This window comes from Centropristis striata, chromosome 12 (genome assembly GCF_030273125.1).
Source record: "Centropristis striata isolate RG_2023a ecotype Rhode Island chromosome 12, C.striata_1.0, whole genome shotgun sequence".
NCBI classification, from domain to species: Eukaryota; Metazoa; Chordata; class Actinopteri; order Perciformes; family Serranidae; genus Centropristis; species Centropristis striata.
The window spans coordinates 16,915,399-16,937,008 of NC_081528.1; positions in this window are offsets into that span (position 1 = coordinate 16,915,399).

A 21,610-nucleotide genomic window follows, 5' to 3' on the forward strand; every position below is an offset into this window, starting at 1 on the left:
ACCCAAAGGGAGCATATAAAGTGTGAGTAAAATTGGTCCAAGGTGAGGATTTATTGTTCACATGAACAAACTGGGATCGGTCTGATAAATACGATTTAAACCAGTTAAGTGCTGTTCCTCTAATGCCAATTATGATGGTCGACAGTATCAAATGCAGCACTCAGATCGCAAAACAAGTGCAGAGACAAGTCCTTTGTCCAAAGCAATTAAAAGGTAATTTGTATGTTTTTTTAACACCGTTGTTTCTGTGCTATGATGAGTTCTTAATCCTGACTGAAAATCCTCATATAAACTATTGTATTGTAGAAAATCACATGGCTGATACGACTGCTTTCTCCAGGATCTTAGAGAGGAAGGTGAGGTTAGATATTGGTCTGTAGTTTGCTAAGACTCCAGGATCAAGATTAACCTTTTACCTTCTACTAATTATAGGCTACTTTAAAGGATTGTGGCACGTAGCCTGTTAATAACGACAGGTTGATTGCATCTAAGAAAGTACCAGTTCAAGGCAAAACTTCTTTAAGCAGCCTTGTTGGGATGGGGTCTAAGAGACTGGTAGACGGTTTAGATGAAGAGATCATTGAGGTTAGTTGTTGGACATCAATGAGAGTGAAGCAATCTAAATGCCCATTTCTAAAGCTCCTTTAAAGATGCCTGAGTGCCAGTTAAGTAGTTTGCATCTCTCCCTGCAGCTCCTCTCTTCGCTCCGGTCTCTGCTCATGACCTCCTCCTGCTTCTCTTTCCTCTCTCACATGCACTACTGATCTTCTTTTCTATAACACACTTCACAACTTTAGCAACATGTGTCCAGCACTTTCACTTACATAATTAAATATAAACAGTTGTACATTAAAATCCAAAAGAAACTCATAATATCAAAGGTGACTAGTTTGCATCCATAATTTATTTTACTAACCTTAGCTCCTCCATGGTCACCATCCTCCTTTCTCTTCCTAAGCACCCAGTTTAACAGACTCATCTGAAAATTGAAATATCATTTTAACTATCAAGATGTGGAAAAATGACTGCAGCTGGCAGAGACTGCTGCAGGAGGACAGGGCCGCTTATGAGTGCTTTGGACAGCACCTGCTACTTGTTAAGATTAGTAAAGAATCCCCAATGACACCAGAAAAAGAAGTTAGATTTGTAGCTAGTCCCTTTTTTGAAAAAGAGTCGCTAGAGGGGTCTGAATAGTCGCTAAATATTGTGACAAAATGATTAAGTTGGCAACACTGCTTGCCGTGTCGGTCTGTTGTCACATTGGAACTCCGGTGGTTAGCTGCCACAAAAGTACCTGTATAGAAACCATAGACTGTATATAAATAATGGACGTAGTCAACGTGACGTCACCCATTGGTTTGTGGACTGCCCGTTGGAAGCCTCGAGTTCATCGTTACACTCGTCGCCATCTAGCGTCGCCATCTAGCGTCGCCATCTTGTTTCCAACGGTACCAGTACCTTCAGGTCATGAACTGAAACACTGACAGAGAATGGCAGTTCCTTTGAGGGGGAGAGGGAGCTCTGGGGCAGAAAGTGGCGGTAGTGCACCTATTGCAGGTTGCCAACCACAGGTAAAACACAAAAAGAATAGGAATTAAAATAAAGAAGGGGCACAGTGGTGCAGTTGGTAGCGCTCTCGCCTCACAGCTAGAAGCTGGTCGGTGTCGGCAAAAGGGCCTTTCTGTGTGCAGTTTGCATGTTCTCCCCATGTCCCCCGAGGATCCCCTTACAAGGACTTCTCACAAAAACATGCATTGATCCTGGTCGCTATAGTGCCTCCCTCTGGCCTGATGGGGGAATCTCCCCCTGTCAGGTGACAAGAAGGGGTCTGCTAACTCTGCATGTCTCAGAGGAAGCATGTGGCCAGTTCAGGTCTCCCTAGACCGACAGGGATGAGGTGGTGCCCAGGATCATGATAGGAAAAACTGGGTGATAAATAAAAAATGGGTTACAAAATCGTGGGATACATTTTTTTTAAAAAGAATTAAAACAAAGAAGAATTCTGGAGTTGAGTTGGAGATCATTCTGCCAAGTAATTTGTTCTTTAAAACAAATCGTTCAAGAACCAGACATCACTAGGAGGAGTAGATACATTAAGGCTAACATATTCTTCATTACGCAGTAAGACAAAGTAAGTCAATATTGCAATCTGATATTAATTCATTTACTAAAAAAAGCTTTAGATGATAGAGATCTAATGTTTAAGAGACCACATTTAATTATTTTGTGTTTTTGTTTAATTGCAGTTAAAGTTTAAAATTGTATTAGGTTATTGTGAATAACTCCTCTTCTGTTAGAACCTGGTTTAAATAACTTAGCTTTGTGTGTGTTTGTTTTGGGTGGGTGACTGCTCCAAAGGAAGTGCAGAGAAGTGTTTTACACTGTGACTCTGCCTCCTGGTCTCAACTCTGGGTTGTCAGGGGTTTGGACCACTAATAAACTTGAACACCATCTCTCCTAATAAGATGCAATGCTGGCTTGAATGTGTCAGAAGAACTTGAAGTAGAAGGAGAGTTTGAAAAGTGGGTTGCTCTTGGAGTTGGAGTAACCTGTCTATGATATGATTTAAGACAACTTTTTAGTTTACTTGACAGTTGAAAATATTTTTTCAAAAAGTTTGAATGTTCCTCCTCACTCTAGCTCTGAACATTCCATGTAATACACTTTTTTTTACAAAGCTTCAAATAAGGTTTGAATGGGATTTGAAAGTTGAATGATATTCATAATGTCCAAAAGATGGGGAATATTTTAAGGTTTAAATTTACTTTCTAGCTGATAGTATGAATGAGTAATTAATGCATGAAAAAGTTGAAAATAATTCAATATCTTCCATGTTCCCTATTTATTTAGATTGAAAAAAAAAATAAATCCAGAATATGTGGAATATTTATGAAAGAGTGAGAAATAGAAGCTGGTATGTTTGAATTAAGTTTCTGCAAGGAACAATGCAGAAGGACATAAATGTAAAAGCTGTTAGGAGTAGAATAACAAAAGGTGTCTCTCCAGCATACCCACCAATTACTTTGTTATCATTTGAACCAAGCCAAATTAGTCTGTTCAAAGTGATACACTTCTCTCTTAGGTTGTCTCATATTTTATTTGATATTTTTTATATTTAATTCTCCCTACATATTTTCCTCAGTCTAAGCCACTGCTGTCTTCTCGCTTGTCCACACTGCTATAGGGAATTATAGTAGGGGTAAAAAAAAAAAAATAAAAAAAAAAAAGGAATAATAATTACCCCTATATATCTCCAGATTCCATACATGTCAATCATGCAGAAGGTTAGATCTTAATTGATACTCTCTCTTTCTCTCTCTCTCTCTCTCTCTCTCTCTAACACACACACACACACACACACACACACACACTAATTGCCATTCTCTCATATCACATAAAAACATCAGGTGGTTCAGTGCCTTAAGATGGAGATGTTGAGTTCTAAATCTCTGCATAGGTATATAACATTTTATTTCTGCCTTTCTTTAAAATAAATCCATTTTTTCTGAGTTATTTAAACCCTAGCATTAAAGCAAATGTCAGAGATGTCAGTTCTGTGGTTTTATGGAGAATTCTGTAGAACTACAACACATCTTTGATCAGAAAGAAGATAGAAAACCGCTGTGATAGAAACCTTGGATTCACGGGAGAAATTATGTGATTTTCTAGATAACTGCAGTGCTGCCAGTACCTGGCCCCTCATAGAGGTTGTGCACACCTTGGTGAGCTGTAAAATGTGTACATGTTGACTGATGATCTAAACAAAATCAATAATTTAACAGTGCGCCTTTGCTGTTCGCCTTCTAACTATACTATCTGAAATATTTTCAGCACCCTTGTGCCTGAATGTGATGCACCAGGCTTGTGAGATGGTATTATCATCATTATTATTATTACATACACAGTCTGCGCTGGTCAGTGTGGCTGGATGGGCAATACAGACACAACGTAAATCATTTTCATTCTACGTTATGCATTAAGTCACCTGTGTAACATCTTCCAGTCCTGTGCTTATATAAAAAAAATTTTTGAAACTATGTCCAGTTGTTTTCTAATCCAATTCCTGATCTGTTTCCTAACTTAAGCACTGGACAGTTGTAGCCTAAAAATAATCTATCTGTTTTTGTTTGAATTCACAAAGTTTTAGCCCACAGCACAGCGCATCATGTCTTGTAAATGAGACACACTGTTCAATGTGGTGAGGGTGTCTGCCTCCCAGACTCAAACTGAACAGTTTTTCCACAGGACAGGAGCTCTAGGAGAAACTCTAGTGAGCCTGAATTCTGTAAGCGAGTAATGAATGAATTTAATTGAAATGAATGAGTAATTGCAGGAATTGCAGTAATTTAACCTATTTAATCTGCTCGATTGGTCTTCAATCTTCCCAAATTTTCACACACAACACCCCTCCTCCGCTCCCTCCACTGGCTACCAGTGGCTGCGCGGATACGCTTCAAGACTCTAGCTCTGGCGTACTCCGCTGCTAACGGTTCAGGTCCTACTTACATCCAGGACCTTGTCAAACTCTACGCCCCTGCCCGTCCTCTACGCTCTGCATCAGCCAAACAGCTGGCGACTCCCACCCTGCGTGGGTCAACTCGCCTCAAAACCACTTCCAGACTTTTCTCTGTCCTGGCTCCCAAATGGTGGAACAAGCTCCCTACCGTCATCAGGACCTCAGACAGCCTGTACATCTTCCGCCGCAGGCTGAAGACCTATCTCTTCCAACGATACCTCGGTTAAGTCATGGTCACCTAACAGATATATAAAAAAAAAAACTCTTATTCTTTTCTCTTCTTTTCTTCTTTAACATATAGCACTCCTCAGCAATGACAGTTAGCTCTTAAAGTTACTTACTCGATTCCTGTGGTCTATGTCTAGTACCATCAGGTTGAATGCACTTATTGTAAGTCGCTTTGGACAAAAGCGTCTGCTAAATGACATGTAATGTAATGTAATCTAGTAACAAAAGCATAGACAAGTTCTTCTGTATCTTTTTGAGATTGACTGCAATTTTTTTGCAATGTTAAAGGTTAAAAAAAAAGTAGGTGTTAAAGTTTGTATTGTATGAGAGTTACAGAACGAATCCTGATCCAAAACTAACCTTGATCCTTATAGAGGAGCTGCAAGGGGGGGCAGTTCCATAAAAATAATGATATCTTTAGATACCTCACACATATCGCTTTCATCTGGCTTAATGGATAAGTGGGCGTCATCAGCATAACAATGGAGATTTGTAGAGTGTTTAAATAATATTAACTATCGGAAGAATATATAAGGTGAATAGAATCGTTCCAAGCACAGAACCTGTTGGAACAGCACATCTAACCGCATCATGCATGGAGGGTTCACCATTAACATGTGCAAACTGAGATTTATCTGGCAAATAGGACCAGACCGAGAGGGACCAAAATGCAGGCAAGATATCGAACTGCCGCAAGTGCATGCACAAGTCAATTTCAAGTCAATTTTATTTATATAGCCCAAATCCACAAATCACAGATTTGCCTCAAAGGGCTTAACAGACTGTACATGGTACGACACCCTCTGTCCTTAGACCCTCACGTCGGCTTGGGAAAAACTCCTCAAAAAACCCTTTTAACAGGGAAAAAGAGAGAGAGAGAGCAAAGAAAAGTGGAGTACTCTGGGAAAATACAAGCTTGTGACATGTATTAATGGGACATCAGAAACAGAAGAAAAGAGGGGCCCGGTGTATCGTGTCCTCCCACACATTGGGCCTATAGCGGCATAACTAGGGGCTGGTCTCAGGCAGCCCTAAAAATAAGGGCTTTGTCAAAGAGGAAAGTTTTAACTTTACTCTTAAAAAATAATAAACAAGAGGACCTCTGATACATTTTTAGGTTGATAATACTCAAGAGGCCCTGTGTTAGTCTGGAGACCTCTCCAGGGTGTACCCCGCTTCTCGCTCAATGTAAGCTGAGATCAGCTCCAGCCCCTGCAACCCAAGAGTGGATAAGAAGTAAGATAATGAGAATAGAAGAAGAAGAAGAAGAAGAAGAAGGAGAAATTAATGAATGAATGAGTGAATGAATACTTAAGAGAAAGTTAGGAAAAGAATAGCATGAGGCCAGTTGCCCTGTAGGTGTTAGGCTGATGAGAAAGGTTATCATACACACCTACTTTTCTACCAATGCAATTTTCTCATCATCACATCACATCTATGTGTGAAAGAAATAAGGAGCCTTTCTCTTTGTTTTGACTGTTAACAGGTAAATTCCCCATTCAAAGACAGCAATGATGCAGATAAATGGAGAAGGTTTAATTATATTAAGAGAAAGAGAAATACAAATATTACAAACTTAAGTGAGCAGCAGAGAGGAGTCAACATGTTTATGCTAACAGGACACCAGACTCATAATATGATGACACTTAGTGTTAAAATATTATGCCAAAAAATCTATATGGGCCAATGCAAAGTGAATTCAAATGTATTTAATAAATGTACGAAAAATGACTAACGTGTTACCCAAGTTTACACTTCAGAACATCACAGAGGAACACATAGCATATATCAAATAACATCTTGAATCCCATACCATCATAATGTATAATATAATATAATGTTAACTTAATATAGTCTGTTTACATTTATGCACCGTGAAAGCAAACCAGACTAAATACAAAACAAGCTAAAAGTATCAATTTCACTCTGATTGGGACGAACCAAACAGACTTGAATATAGAATATATCATCACCACCAGGCGACAACTTCAAGTCACATAGCCTTACCACCAAGAGGACAATCATACAACAATGGCCATATCATGGAGCAGCTCATCTCATGCTTGTGAAGAACACTATGACATGTTGGAACAAGTGTTTGCAGAGCAGTGTGACATTTGTTACATTGCTCACATATTTCAGTTAGACCCAGTGTGGCTCTCACTTCGGAGTACACAAAGCAATCTTTCTGAGGCAAACCAATTAATTCTTTTGTGTCTCAGCAAGAGAAATCAATGCTTCAAAAGGAACTGCTTGTATCAAACAATAATTTATTTTAAACAAAGTCTTGTCTGTAGGCTGTAACCCTTGTAATAGAGAGGAGTAGAGCTGCAACATGGAGAAGCAGATCAGCAGCTAGCAGAGCTGTTTGTTAAGGGGAATGAAACAGTCAGGAGTATTTTTCAACCTGATGACGTACAAATGATGTGCTTTGTCTACCAAGTACCCATGGTAGTTTAATGGTTGACAGTTGTCATTTGCATTTTTCCTCCAGTGCTTTATTCACGTTTGTATTTTCAGCCAGAAAGGAGTTGTGGTTGCTGATGCTGCCATTTGAGAATTGTGTCAAATTCAAATTTAGGCCTTGTTCAGACTGCCAGCCAAAATCAGATTTTTAGCCCATCCAGATTGGAACTTTGCAGACTGGATTGAAACCACCTTCGAGAGGTAGTTTCAAATCGCATTTGGACAGATGCGTCTCAGTCTGAACCGCTCCAAACACTCGGTTTTGACTGTCCGTGACGTCACTCTACGCGGCACCACAGCCTCCATCATGTTTGTTGTTGTCGCAATTACATGACGTCAGACGCTCTGACGCCGTTACAACGTCAGACGCTGTTACTACAGCAACCTGTCAAATCAGTCAATAATGTGGCCCAGTCTGAACAGAGCCATATCTGATTTGGACACTTGCTAAAAACAGTGTGGACAGTCAGCCCTAAAAATCAGATTTGAGTAGGAATCTGATTTGAATCAGATTCGCCTGCAGTCTGAACGCGGCCTAACACTTAGTGTAACTGTTGCCAATTTATTGCAACAGATAAAGGAATTAATTTAAGTTGTATTTGTTTCTTTAAATTTTATTTTATTTGGTATACATTATAATGCTTTTATTTTGAAGGTGAACTAAGTCACCCAAGTCTCGTTTGGCTGCTCTCTGGTACGTGTGTGGTAGAGCAGAATTCCCGGGAAGCATGAACAATGGTTCAGATGGAATTGTTTGTCAAGAGAGACTGATCATTAATATGAAGAAGACTAAGGATGAAATATTATTCCCTTTATGAAGCATGCAGCCAACAAGGTAGGTATATAGTGGTTAAAGTGGGACAATGGGCAAACTGGGACAGTTAAGCTTAATCATGTTTATCTTTACATGTGTATACTCCTATAACTAAACATTATCATTGAGCTCATCATTGGTAAGTATGAGATTTAAAAAAATTAGTTCTGTGTTGATGACATCACTTCCGGGGGCGTGGCTTACCGTATTCAACTCCCTCTGCAGTGAAACAAGATGGTAGGTACAACTAGAAAATTTCCTCTGGGGAAATTTTGAAAGGGCCACGGGGGCTACTGCCGGTGTGTGTACACTATGATGAGACTCTTCAGAGATTTCAAACTATGCCCTTTAACCTCAAAATGTGTGTGTGTGTGTAGCAAAAATCGCATAAAGTTACCTGTGTGTGTGTGTGTGTGTGTGCGCGCGTGTTTGAAGCATGTGTGAGGAGTGTGAGCGCTTACGCGCGTGTGTGTGTGTGTGTGTGTGTGTATCTGTAACTGTAATCACATCAAAGATCAAAGGCAATCAGATCAAAGCAATCAACAGAAATAACTGACACCTGTGACAGCAGCCGGTGGACAAAGGTCCAGAGTTGGACTGGAATTTCTGGCCTCGAACAGAAAGCATTTTTGGCAAAACCATAATACCTATCATTGATCCGACTTCACTTTGAGCGTCCTGAGTTCTTCCTGAACGTCTACATATGTTTTTTGTGAAGAAAAATTAAAAAATAGCTTTGTTAGAGCGATCTAAAAAAACTGTTAAATCTCAGACAGCTCAGAAATCTTCCTGCGTTTTTAATATGGGAGCCAATGAGGCTGTTGGTGCGTGTTGGTGGATTATCTCTGCGTCTTACGCCCAAACTATAACTCTGACAGCTTTACCAGAGGATTGTGAGTGAGAAGACAAATTTTCCTACGTTTCTATGTAAAAATTATTTCTGTAGAGTGGAATTTGCGGCCTGGAGCGCGGTTTTAAAATGTATTTTTTGACAGTTTTACCTCTCCCTCTACACTCTGAGCGATGACATCACACACTCTGACACGAACATTCCGTGCAATACACACCCATTATAATCTCAGAATTTCTCCAAAAATGATCATGGTCATTGAACAGGGATTGATAAAAAACTATATGACCTATCGAAACGCAAATTAATACACCAATACACAAGACTTGTGTCTACTGTTTAAAGTTAAATGGAGTCTCTAGCTGAAATTATGCCGGAGAAGTAGAAGTTTGAAAATCTCCAATTATTGTTCTTTTTCGCTCATTTTCTTTCGGCCGTCCCATTCATTTCAATGCAAAATTTTGGGCAGTTTGGGCAAATTCATATTCAGTAGAGAAAAGTAATAGCACACCGATCCCGATCAAACCGCACGTTTTGATATATAATTTGACTAGTAGCGGGACGAAATTGCGTCCGCAAGAGGAATAAGAAGAAATCCACAGTATAACAGTAGTGCTCGGTGCGATTGCCCAGAGGCCCTAATGACATAGCAATTTTAGGTGAAAGATGTTAGTGTTCTAAAAATAAGAAAACTGGTGGATAGTTTATAATTGTAATATATTTTGTTAAGGGGTGTAATGGTGATTCCTAATTTTTTTTTAAATCACAACCATATGAGTCTTACTCTTTTTTTAAATTGCCATTTTGCTACTGTCCCACTTTAACAATATGCTATTGTTAAAGTGGGACAGTGTGCAAACTGGGACAATCATTTAAGTCATTCTAAAAGTAGAAATAAGTTCTCTTCCCTTCATACCTCATAAATATAGCTATTTAGCTATCTAGATATATGAACAAATTTAATTAAAATGCAAAAACCAAGCTAGCTACATTGAAAGGATGATCGTGATGCTAAGATAGCTTATGCTAGCTAACTCGTAGGCTAAAGGTGATTGGTCTAATCCTATTTCAGAATCTAATGGCAGAAAAGCAGAAAAGCAGGACAGGGACCATGAAAATTAAGAAGGGAAAGAAGAAGAGGCCTGGTCAGGAGGCAGGGAGAAAGATAAATAAATGGAGTGAGGAAAGGATGAAGGGTGCAATTTTAGAATATAGGGAACAGGTGGATACAGGAGATCCTCCTCTGCGCATGCTTGCGCATGCTTGGAATGTACCAAAAAGCACCCTCCAGCGGCGAGTCCAAGGTCATGTCCAAGGGTACAAACATGCTTCGGGTCGCAAACCAATCCTTCCTGAAGAGAGTGAGGCAGACTTGGCCAGTCTCATCAAGACCCTAGCCAAGAGAGGTTTCCCACTACGCAGGAAGGATATCCAGTCGCTTGCATACCAGTATGCAGAGGCAAACAACCTGCACGGATTTTCAGTGAAAAAAGGGAGAGCTGAGCAGGTCTGGTTTGAGAATTTTATGCGCCGAAATCCTGACCTCAGTCAGAGAAAACCGGAGGCCCTCTCTGCCGCAAGAGCAGCAGGGATTAACCCTACTGTCATTAAGAAGTGGTTCCAGGAGTATGAAGACCTACTCTCCAAGATGGAAATCAAGGATGTGCCTTCCCGTATTTGGAATTGTGACGAAACTGGTGTGCAGGACCATTTTCTGTCGTCAAGTGTGATTTCAGAGGTGGGGAGTGCCACATCAGGCGAAAAAGGGGAGACAACCACAGCTTTGGCCAGCTTTAATGCTGCAGGGGACTACGGTCCACTCGTGGTCATCTTCAAAGCCTAGAGGCTTAAGCCAGAGTGGCTTTATAATGTTACCCCCAACACACTGTTAAAGGTGTCGGACAATGGTTGGATCACAACTGAACTGTTTTTGGAGTGGGGGAAGCAGTTTGTGGAAATGCTGCCTAAGGATGACCTCAGACCACATGTGCTGCTGCTGGATGGCCACACCAGCCATGTATTCAACCTAAAATTCCTGAGGCTCATGCAGGCTCACAGGGTACATGTGGTCTGCTACCCTTCCCACACTACCCACTGTCTGCAACCAGCAGACAAGTCCCTGAAACATCATTGGAATGAGGAGGGGCGAAGCTTCATGCGGCAAACAGGAAGGAGAAAGCTCCTTCAGAGGGAGTTCTTTTCCTTGTTTGGGAGAGCATGGCAGAAGGCAGCCACAGTCCAGACTGCCTAAGCTGGCTTCAGGGGAACTGGGATGTTCCCAGTAAATCCAATGGCCATACACCCCAGTGTGTATGAGCCAAGTCTGACCACTGAAAGGCCACTGCAACAAGCTGAACAGCGGCTGGAACCAGCTGAGAGGCCAGTGGAGTCTGAAGAAAGAGCAGAGCTGCCTGAACAACTGCCAAATATGCGTGATTGGATTGGGGCGGAGGTGGCTGTTGGTGAGGAGGCCACTGACAGAGGTGAAGAAGAGGCATTTGTTCCCCCTCCAGTTGTTGCCACAGGAGTAGAGAGAGTGACTTTCGCCACAGTACTCCCAATTCCAACGAGAGAGAGAGGCCAGACAAGAAAGAGGTCCAAACCTCCCTCTTATCACCTAACCAGTGATGAACTTTTTTTTTTACATCGCTTCAAAACACACACCAAAGAGGGCCAAAATTACAACAAAACAAAAAACAAGAAAGATAGTGAAGGCGGGTACAAGCACGGATGGCTGGGACATTTGCCATATTTGCAGAGCCAGATATGGTGCTAAGTTATATTTAAATTTAAGTAGGTGATAAAAGTTAAGGCAGTCTAATATAATAGATAATTTAAGGGAATGTAAATTGATGCAAGAGGTCATATGCACTTGCTATACAAACTTAACTTAAAGCAGAATTTAACAACATGTCAAAGCCAAGTGAGGTTTTAAGTCAGGTAAGGGACAGTGATGAAGAAAGTCAAGTGGATGGTGCTGAAGTTGAACCAGAGGGAGTGCAGCAGCCTAAAAGAAGTCAAAGAACCAGAACTCTAACTGAGAAGGGTAAAGAATTGCAACGTGCAAAAATAAAAGTGCTGCATCAGAGGTTCAATTATAACTACAACAAATGGAGATCACAAGCTAAATATGCCAAGAAGTCAATATCAAAAGGAACAGAGCCCTTATCTGAGGATCTACTTAATGATATCCTGCATGATGTCACAAGTCTTTCTACAAATGTCCAGCGCATTTATGATGACATACGCAAAGTCTCAACTCCAGACCAGGAAATGCGTTGAAGAGTTGATCTGTGTGGAGAGATTTCTAAATTCATTGTGTCCAGAGTGTCAAGTCGACTGAGAGGTAAGATTCCAGAAGGAGAAGAGGAAGATTGGCCAGACGCAGGCTCTCTCTTCTTTTCAAGTTCAAACTTCAAACTGCTTCCAAGGACCAACGTTTCAGTGGCAAAAGGAGCCTCACGACAGAGAATACAAAATGGGAGAAATCAAAGAAGATGATCCTGAACTTCGCAAAGCCTTTGTGTTTAACACTAAGTCAAAGGAAAAAAGATCATTATTGGATCGCCTACAAAAATTCTCTGATTGGTCAAGAGCCGTAAAAGCAGTTGCTAAATTGAAACAACTGGTAAAAAAAAATACAAAGGGATGAAGCCAATAACTAACGTAAGTACAAACCTAAAAGAGAGAGAAGAAGAAGAACCTTTTATAATCAAGTTAGTTCAAAAGGAAGCATTCTCAGATGAGATAAAGAGCCTGAAACCTGAGAAAGCAGGTACGAAGACCAAAGAAGGTAAGCTGTACACTTTAAGTCCTTTCTTGGATGAAGAAGGTATCCTAAGGGTGGGAGGACGCCTAAGTAAAGCCACACTTCACCCATATGTGAAGCATCCAGCAATCCTTCCAAAGAGCAGCCACATCTCAGCTCTACTCATCAAACATTTTCACGAAAAGGTACATCATCAAGGTAGTGGAATGACGATGAATGAACTGCGAGCTAATGGGTGGTGGATACTTGGATGCAGCAGTGCAGTCTCTTCGCACATCTTTAAATGTGTTAAGTGCAGAAGGTACAGAAGATGTATGGAGGAACAAAGAATGGCCGACCTACCACAAGATCGGATTGAAACAACAGCACCTTTCACCTACACCGGCATACATTGCTTTGGTCCTATTTATATTAAAGATGGAAGGAAGGATCTGAAAAGATATGGTCTCTTACTGTTTATGTTCAAGGGCCATACACATAGAGACGATTGATGACTTGACAACTGATGCATTTATCAATGCCTTGAGAACAGTCATCGCCATAAGAGGTAATGTTCGTCTAATAAGATGTGACCACGGAACCAATTTTGTTGGTGCAAAGAGAGAGTTTGCAAAACTCATGGAAGGAATGGACCAAGAAAGAGTGAAGGCTCTAGGATGTGAATTTCTTATGAACCCTCCAGCAGCAAGTCAAATGGGCAGTGTCTGGGAGAGACAAATAAGAACTGTACGGAGTGTTCTAACTGCCATTCTCGACCAGTCAGCACAAAGGGTTGACAGCACCTCTCTAAGGACATTCCTGTACGAGGTTATGGCCATCATTAACAGCAGACCACTCACCACTGAACATTTGAATGACCCATCCGGACCTGAACCTTTAACTCCTAACCACATCCTTACAATGAAGTCCACAATCATTCTGCCCCCACCTGGACAATTTGTCAAAGAAGATCTTTATCTTAAAAGAAGATGGCGAAGAGTTCAGTATTTGGCCAATGAGTTCTGGACTCGTTGGAGAAAGGAATACGTTTTAAACTTACAACCAAGACAAAAGTGGCTCAAAAACAGAAGAAACCTGAAAGTCAATGACATTGTTTTTCTACAAGATGATTTGGCACCACGCAATGAATGGAAGCTGGCCAAGATCATAGAAATCTATCCAGGGTCAGATGGTAGGGTAAGAAAACTAAAGTTGCTGGTTAGTGACACCACATTTGACAACAAGGGAAAAGGCACAACTAGAACAGTGGTCCTGGAAAGACCTATACATAAAGTTGTTGCTCTGCTCGAAGCAGACTAAAGTTTCATGTTTTGGCTGAAATGTAAAGTAAATGAGTAATAATAGGTAGTTTTTCATTGAAATCTCACATTAAAGTTTGTGTGATTTGGTGGGAATGTAACTGTTGCCAATTTATTGCAACAGATAAAGGAATCAATTTAAGTTGTATTTGTTTCTTTAAATGTTATTTTATTTGGTATAAATTATAATCCTTTTATTTTGAAGGTGAACTAAGTCACCCAAGTCTCGTCTGGCTGCTCTCGGGTGCCTGTGTGGTAGAGCAGAATTCCCGGGAAGCATGAACAATGGTTCGGATGGAATTGTTTGTCAAGAGAGACTGATCATTAATATGAAGAAGACTAAGGATGAAATATAATTCCCTTTATGTAGAATGCAGCCAACAACGTATTTTGTTTCATTTATCTATATTTTACTTTGTGGAATGTAATGTTTGTGAATTTGATTTAACCTTTATTTCATTATAATTTATGTGCAGTTTTCAGTGTCTCCGTGGGCGGCCTGTGCTGGTGGGAGACCCAGCCACTGGGTCTTACCGGCGTAGTAGACCAAGGCTTTGTAGAGTGGTCCGCGTCTCTGAGTTTACGGTGTCTAAAACACAGAATTTGCTCAAACTTAACATAACCTTACGGTCATATACAGTTCTTGCGCCGTTTTGCTGAGCTAACACTGATGGCGAATTTTGCAATGTTCTGGCTGTGTTGCTGGGAGCCGAAGCAGCCGCTGCCGTACCGGGCGCTGCCATTTACTAATTTTTTATGCCACACATATGCAGTACAACACCACTCAGCAAGGGATCTGGTTTTGTTTAAGAAAACAAGCACTGAACACTTCAGAGGAGATTTAAGTAAGACACACATCAGCAAGAAAGCATGACTCCAAGCACAAAGGAGTGGAATCTGTAACTGTTCTGGAGCATCCATGCACACATGTACACCAGCCAACGAAGCATGGCATAAGTCTGATCATGAGTCCCAGGTCAATTATGACTTACACAGACAAGTGCACACACACACAACAAAACAAGTGCACTCCTCAAACACACAGCTATTGCCCAGTGGGCAGAATCTTTGTCTCGCTCTGATGGTCTAACTGTGTGTGTGTGTGTGTGTGTGTGTGTGTGTGTGTATTGGGAGGGAGGTACTGTAGAGCAGCCAGATGCTGCTGTAAGAATTGTCAAGCACATCCCAACCCCTGAGATGCACTGACACACACACACAGTCATACATGAATACAGAACGATGGAGAGCGGGACTGAGAAAAAATAGAATAACAAAAGAAGAAAGTAAAGAGAGAGGTAGAACGACGGAGGGTTGTAAGAAAAAGCTGACAGCTGTCTCATACACACCCTTCTCTAACCCATCCCAAATGAAAAGTGCAATTTATACACCATTTCCTACCCCTCCTGAAGGGAAGGCATCATTTTCCATGGCATTATAAACAGCAGAGTGGAGGAAAGGCAGCAATAACACTTATTGAATAGAAATCCCTTCGCTGCAATATGAGCTCGGCTGTCTCCATCCCTCACACACACACACACACACACACACACATACACACACACACACACACACACACACACACACACACACACACACACACAAGCACAAACACATACACACACAGACACACTGGCTATACCTGTGAGGTCTTTCAACATTTAAGAGGAGAGTCTGTTATCCAGAAAAGGATTTAGATCATATTTACTCTTTGAAAAATGAATTGAAGGAGACACTGATTGATCCATGTGTGAGCTCACTGCAGACAGCATTCAGAGCTTTGTGCCAAATAAATCAGTGGCTATATCCAATGATGCATGTCACAATGTGACTGATTTAAAGGGGAGCTTGTTGAGGCTGCTGATAGGCAATCAAGAGGACTGAATTGATTGTTGCAAATAACCAAAGTGCACAAAAAGTGCTTTCATCTGCTGGGTGATTATAGTGATGACAGCATCACAGCAATCATACGGTTGAAATAAATGATAGCAAAACAGAAATGAATCAGAATCCAGCATTTAATTGTCTCCCTTCTGGATGTTATTTAGTGTTGATGTTGTTCAAATGTTCACTCTGGTTATGAGAGGCACTTTGGGAGAGGACACAGGTTTCAGGTGGAGCATGAAGTGATGTTATTTCAAAGTGATGGTTTGTATGTTCAATAGATAAATAAATACAGTAAATTGAAGATGTCATGCTGTCTATGTGTTCTTTTGATAAGAGGTGGTAGTGAGGGTATTTAAAAAGCATTGTAAATAGGTAACTTTGAAAGTACTTTATTCCTCACTTTCACGAGAGAGTAACTTAGTAACGTAACTAACGTAACTTCCCCATCACTGTGCATGACATGCCTCACTCCTCATATAACCTCTACCAAAACACACCTTCCCTTTTTTGGTTGTCTGTTTAAGCTGGAAAGAATCTCCCAGCTCTCCTTCTGCCCATTAATGCCCTTGCTGCATCAGTATTGCCTCCTGCTCTCTCAGTGCCACCACCACCCCAGTATCCATCTGCAGGCTCCGACGGAGTGAATATATATTTAATCACCACTCCTCAATGCCTCAGGTAAATGACCTGCGAGGGGTGATGAGGTCTGAGTCTACACACCAAACAGTGCATTTTAAGCTAACTGAACTAAGGTTTGCAATTGCTGGACCCAAGATGAGCAAAAATATATTTCTAAAGAATCTTCACCATTTTCTTTTTTTTAAACGTATGTATAAATATATGTGAGGATCAAACTCCCAACGTATAAACCTGATGCAAGTACAGAAATATAGAAATAAATACATGTGAATGAATGTTGAATTCTTGAGCTCATGTTCCAAGGCATAGAGTTTAATATATATGAAGTCATTGTTCTAAAATGTTACTATGTTAAATATCTGAAAGAAACTAAAGAATACAACATGACCATTCAGCAACTTATTTAGTTTACTGACTACATGTGTTTTGACTACAGACTGTATATAAATAATGAACATAGTCACCGTGATGTTGACCATTGGTTGTGGACTGTCCGTTTGAAGCATTGAGTTTGGCGTTACGTCACGAGGCGAGAGGTGTATCAACAAATAAACTCTTAATGATAAAGCAAAATGTATGTTACTTACCAGAAAAATTAACATTTGACTCCTTGGAGTTGGAGTGTCTTAAGCATAACTGAACACTGAACAAGACATTTTTAAATGACCAAAATGTTCAAATAAACTTTCATGAACTGAAACACACTATGAAAGGGTCAAACTTCTGAAACAAAAACACAGCAAACAAGTGTTAGCGACCTGTCAATCAAAGGTAGCCACACCCAAAATCATACCCTGCTTTATCTTCTATTTTCTTCTAAATTGGACCATTATTTACACAATTAACATTATATTGTCTTGAAGACTTAAAACAACCGATTGAGACAATCATTTTGAAAAATATTTTTTTCTGAGGTAATAACCAAGTGAGAAGTTTTCTCATTTTGTATTGAAATGAATGGACCCAAATGCTTCTGCAGCCGCCATCAGCGCCCCCCTGTTGGAATTTTCGGTAGAATGCAACTTAAGGCACTTCCTGGTTTGCCTCACTGCTCAGACCAAGAGGTTGCCACCTGCTGAGGAGATACTTTGCAGTGTGCGGTGCCCTCCTCAGGACTTTTTATGACTCTGTGGTCTGCTGGAGATGGGGCAGTACGGACAGGGACAGAAAGAGACTAAATAAACTGATCAGGAGAGCGAGCTCTGTCCTGGACTGTCCCCTGGATCCCATAGAGGAAGTAGGTGAGAGGAGGATGTTAGTGAAGCTGACATCCATCATGGACAACACCTTTCACCCCACATGACACATGTGGGGTCCCTTTCATTTTTCATTCAAACTCCTACTATTTATATTCAAACTTTTTGCTTCTGTTTTTGCTGCTGTGACAAGTGAATTTCCCCATTGTGGGATCAATAAAGTATTAACTAATCTATCTAATCTAAAGATATGGAATGACTGCATGGTTTAGTTCAGCTGAAAAACAAGCTTGCCAACATGCACAAAACAGCCATAGGTAAGTGAGAATGAGCGTTTGTATGAGCAGGCAGTTAAAAAACAAGCAAGGAAAATGACCTCAGACTCCCAGCACCCCTTCATCCCTGAATACGAAACCTGCCATCAGGAAGAAGATTCCGTGTACCAAAATTCAAATCCAATCGCCTAAAATGATCATTTGTGCCAGCCTCCATTAAACTGCTGAATAATGTGCAATGAATATAAGGTTCACGTCAGCACTCAGCACTTAATTTGTAATCTTTGTGCAATAGAGCAACATGCAATAAAGATTCTAGCACTTTAACACATGTACTTTATTTAACATATAGCAATTAAAAAACACACATCACCACTTTAAAACTTGACACAAGACAAAGGAAAATGCAGACTATTTGAGCACATGGAGGGAAGGGAGCACCAGATGAACACAATCGGTAATTAGAGGAGACAATCAGACAGATGACACACGGGGAAGGGCAAGTGACCTGAAACGAGAGGAGAGTTACTATTTCAAAATAAAACAGGAAATAACAAAACCAGAACACAAAATAAAACACCACCTCATGTGACATTGGCAACGCTAAAACAAGCTTTCCCTCATAAGTCAAGGGTTACCTTTAGGCATTTGTCGTGCCTCAAAAACTGACATACCTTGAAAAGATCGGTTTCATTTTGAGCCTGAACATCTGGAAATTAATTCAATCTAAAGTTAGACACCATGTAAGTTGAATAAATTGATTTATATAACAGTATATTAAACCACCCCCATATTATATGTAGTCATTAAAATGAGCAGCATAATAAGTACTTTTGCTTTTGATACTTTTAAGTACATTTTGTTGCTAATACATTTGTACTTTTACTTTTTACTTTTACACGGCAGTAATACTACATGTAGAGTGCTAACTAAAGAGTCTCTTCAACAACTCCTCTGCTGTTACAGGTGAGAACTCTTCCTTCACCTTCTCTAAACTCATCTGCTCCTCCTTTTAGTTTCTGAAAAATGTTTTAATATCCATAGCATTCAAGTCTGGTCTTGATGAATAAGCTACCCAGTGTAGAGTGGTGAGCTTTGTCTCTCATCACACAGAACGAGCTGCATTACATAGAGTATATACAATATATCAGCCACCACTAAATGAATGCATTGGACAACAGCATTGTGTATCAAATCTATTAAAAATCATCAAATTGATGATTGATATTAATGTATTTTCCCAACACATAATGGTTATTGATCATGTTGAATGCCACACTGCTGATAGGATCAATGATCAATGTATTCATACTCTAGACATGCATATAAAGATCCCACTTCTCTTCTTTAGCTCCTCTCTCTCCTTGTCCTCTACTTCATTTGAATGAAGTGTATAATGAGGTTCTGAGGCCTTGTGCCAGGTGAGAGCATGTGGTGAGCTCCTTCACACCGGTTAGTATCCTGTGATTCAAATTATAAGCAGGAAACAAAATGCCACAAGGTGACAGGAAACACAGTCATGACTTGGCAATGTAATGCAGAAATACTTTGGTGCGCTTAATTTGATATTCTGAATGTCTCTTTTCACAGTTTAGAAACTGTAAAATGCCGGTAAACCATCCACCCAAATAAAAAAAATATTGGCTAATTTTTAAATTGAAAGGGAACTCTTTCCATCCCAACTATTATGAAGAAGAAACAGAAGAAAAAAGCTTTCTAATAGTTTATTACAAAGATTTTCTTTTCATTTATTATAAATGAAGAAAGTTGTTTGATCTATTTTTTGTACAAACCCACAATTAACAGATTTTTAACTAAATGGTGACTCAAAGACAAATAAAATATGATTAATATTATATACTATTAATTCAATGAAGTTGAGCTGCAGCGTCCAAACACTAATTGATGTCCAAAAAGCCATGAAGGCTGCTCTCATGTACCCAAATAAGAACTTCATTCATAAAGATGGCACACTAAAACAACGAGGAGTGAGGACACATCAAATAAGCAACATAAGATGCACCCAATGAGTGATGATGACGAAGTTACAGTTGAGTTACAGTCCATTTTAAAGAGAGATCGCCAGCTCTCATACTAGCCTGTTTTCGGATGCACAGACATGCATCTAGTTGTACATGTGCTATCCTCTATGCATAGACGGATTATCATGACCACGCTCTTCCCATTACGCACATAACAATACCGGGCAACACACAACCACACAAAATAACTTTCATTCATAACAGTCATTTTAGGTCTGTTTTGTTTGGCACCTGCCACGTACAGGACGATATACACATCGACGGATTATCATGACCATGAGCCCCTGTCTACACACGCATTATGTGCGCGTGCAATGGCGCTCATTACGCACGTAACAACACCGGCACACACAACCACACAACATTACTGTCAGTTTAGGTCTGTTTTGTTTGGCACCTGCCATGTACAGGATGATATATATATTATTGGAGAGGCAGAAAGCTCAAATAGCCAGCCCTTGCAGTATTAATTAAAATATAGGTAACCACCTATTTTTAAAAATGAAACTATCAACCTGCGCACCCAGAGTGTCCCATTAATACTCTCTCTCCCTCGCGCTGGCCGGCGCACACAGACGCACTTACACACACAAATACAGGTACATGCCATGGAGGAGTCATGTTGTAATGGTAATAAACAAATGCACTAAATCGCGCTAATGTGTTCAGACCGACCGGGGGGTCGAACACGGCACTCAGATGCCGAGTACTAAGATACCGGCTACATTCCTAGAAACCACTTACCTAAACCACCGGCCTTTCCCTGGCCTTCGAGGAAAAGTCCTTGATAAAGTAATCACAGTCCAACTCTGACCAATTTGGCCTCTACGGCCAGTTACATAGCGTGGTTTCAGCCGTTTCACCTTTTTCTTTCCACTGTTTTCGTTTAGCTGATCCACTGAGCGCCCACGTCTCCATTTTAAAAACGCATTTTTTTCAACTTTGACCCTAGCGACCAGCGTATTGTGTCATCACACATTACTGATTTGATATTATAATTTCTAAAGTATTTAATTGATTTTATTATCATACTACATTTTCAAAGCCACATTCATTCCAATATATTTTTAAATTGTACCAAAACATTTTTTTTTTTAATCTGAAGGCCAAGGGCCCCTATTGGCTCTAGGGCCCTGGGCACACGCCCACTTTGCCCATGCGGTTATCCGTCTATGCTTCTATGGTATCATGTGCATTAACAAACTGCTTACAACTTGCAATTGTGCTGGAAAGCAACATTAAAAAACTCATGTTTAGCATGCCCATTAGCGTGCGCCGCTGTTTTGTAAACAGAGCAACGCATCTATGCATTTCACACAAGTCAACATATGTATGTAGACATCGTGAAGACGTGCTGCTGAAGGTCAAACCAGCATCAGAATGGGGAAGAAAGGTGATTTAAGTGACTTTGAACATGGCATGGTTGTTGGTGAAATACTATAACAAACTGCTGATCTCCTGGGATTTTCATACACAACCAATCCCTTTCTTTTTGTTGTTATTAGTTATTGCTTTCTCTCACTGTTGTTGCTGATTTATTTTGGAATTTTTGTATATTTCTTGGGGAGGTGCTTTTTATAAGCCCATATAGGTTTTCTTAACTTCTCCCACACTTACTATTCTTGTTTCATTT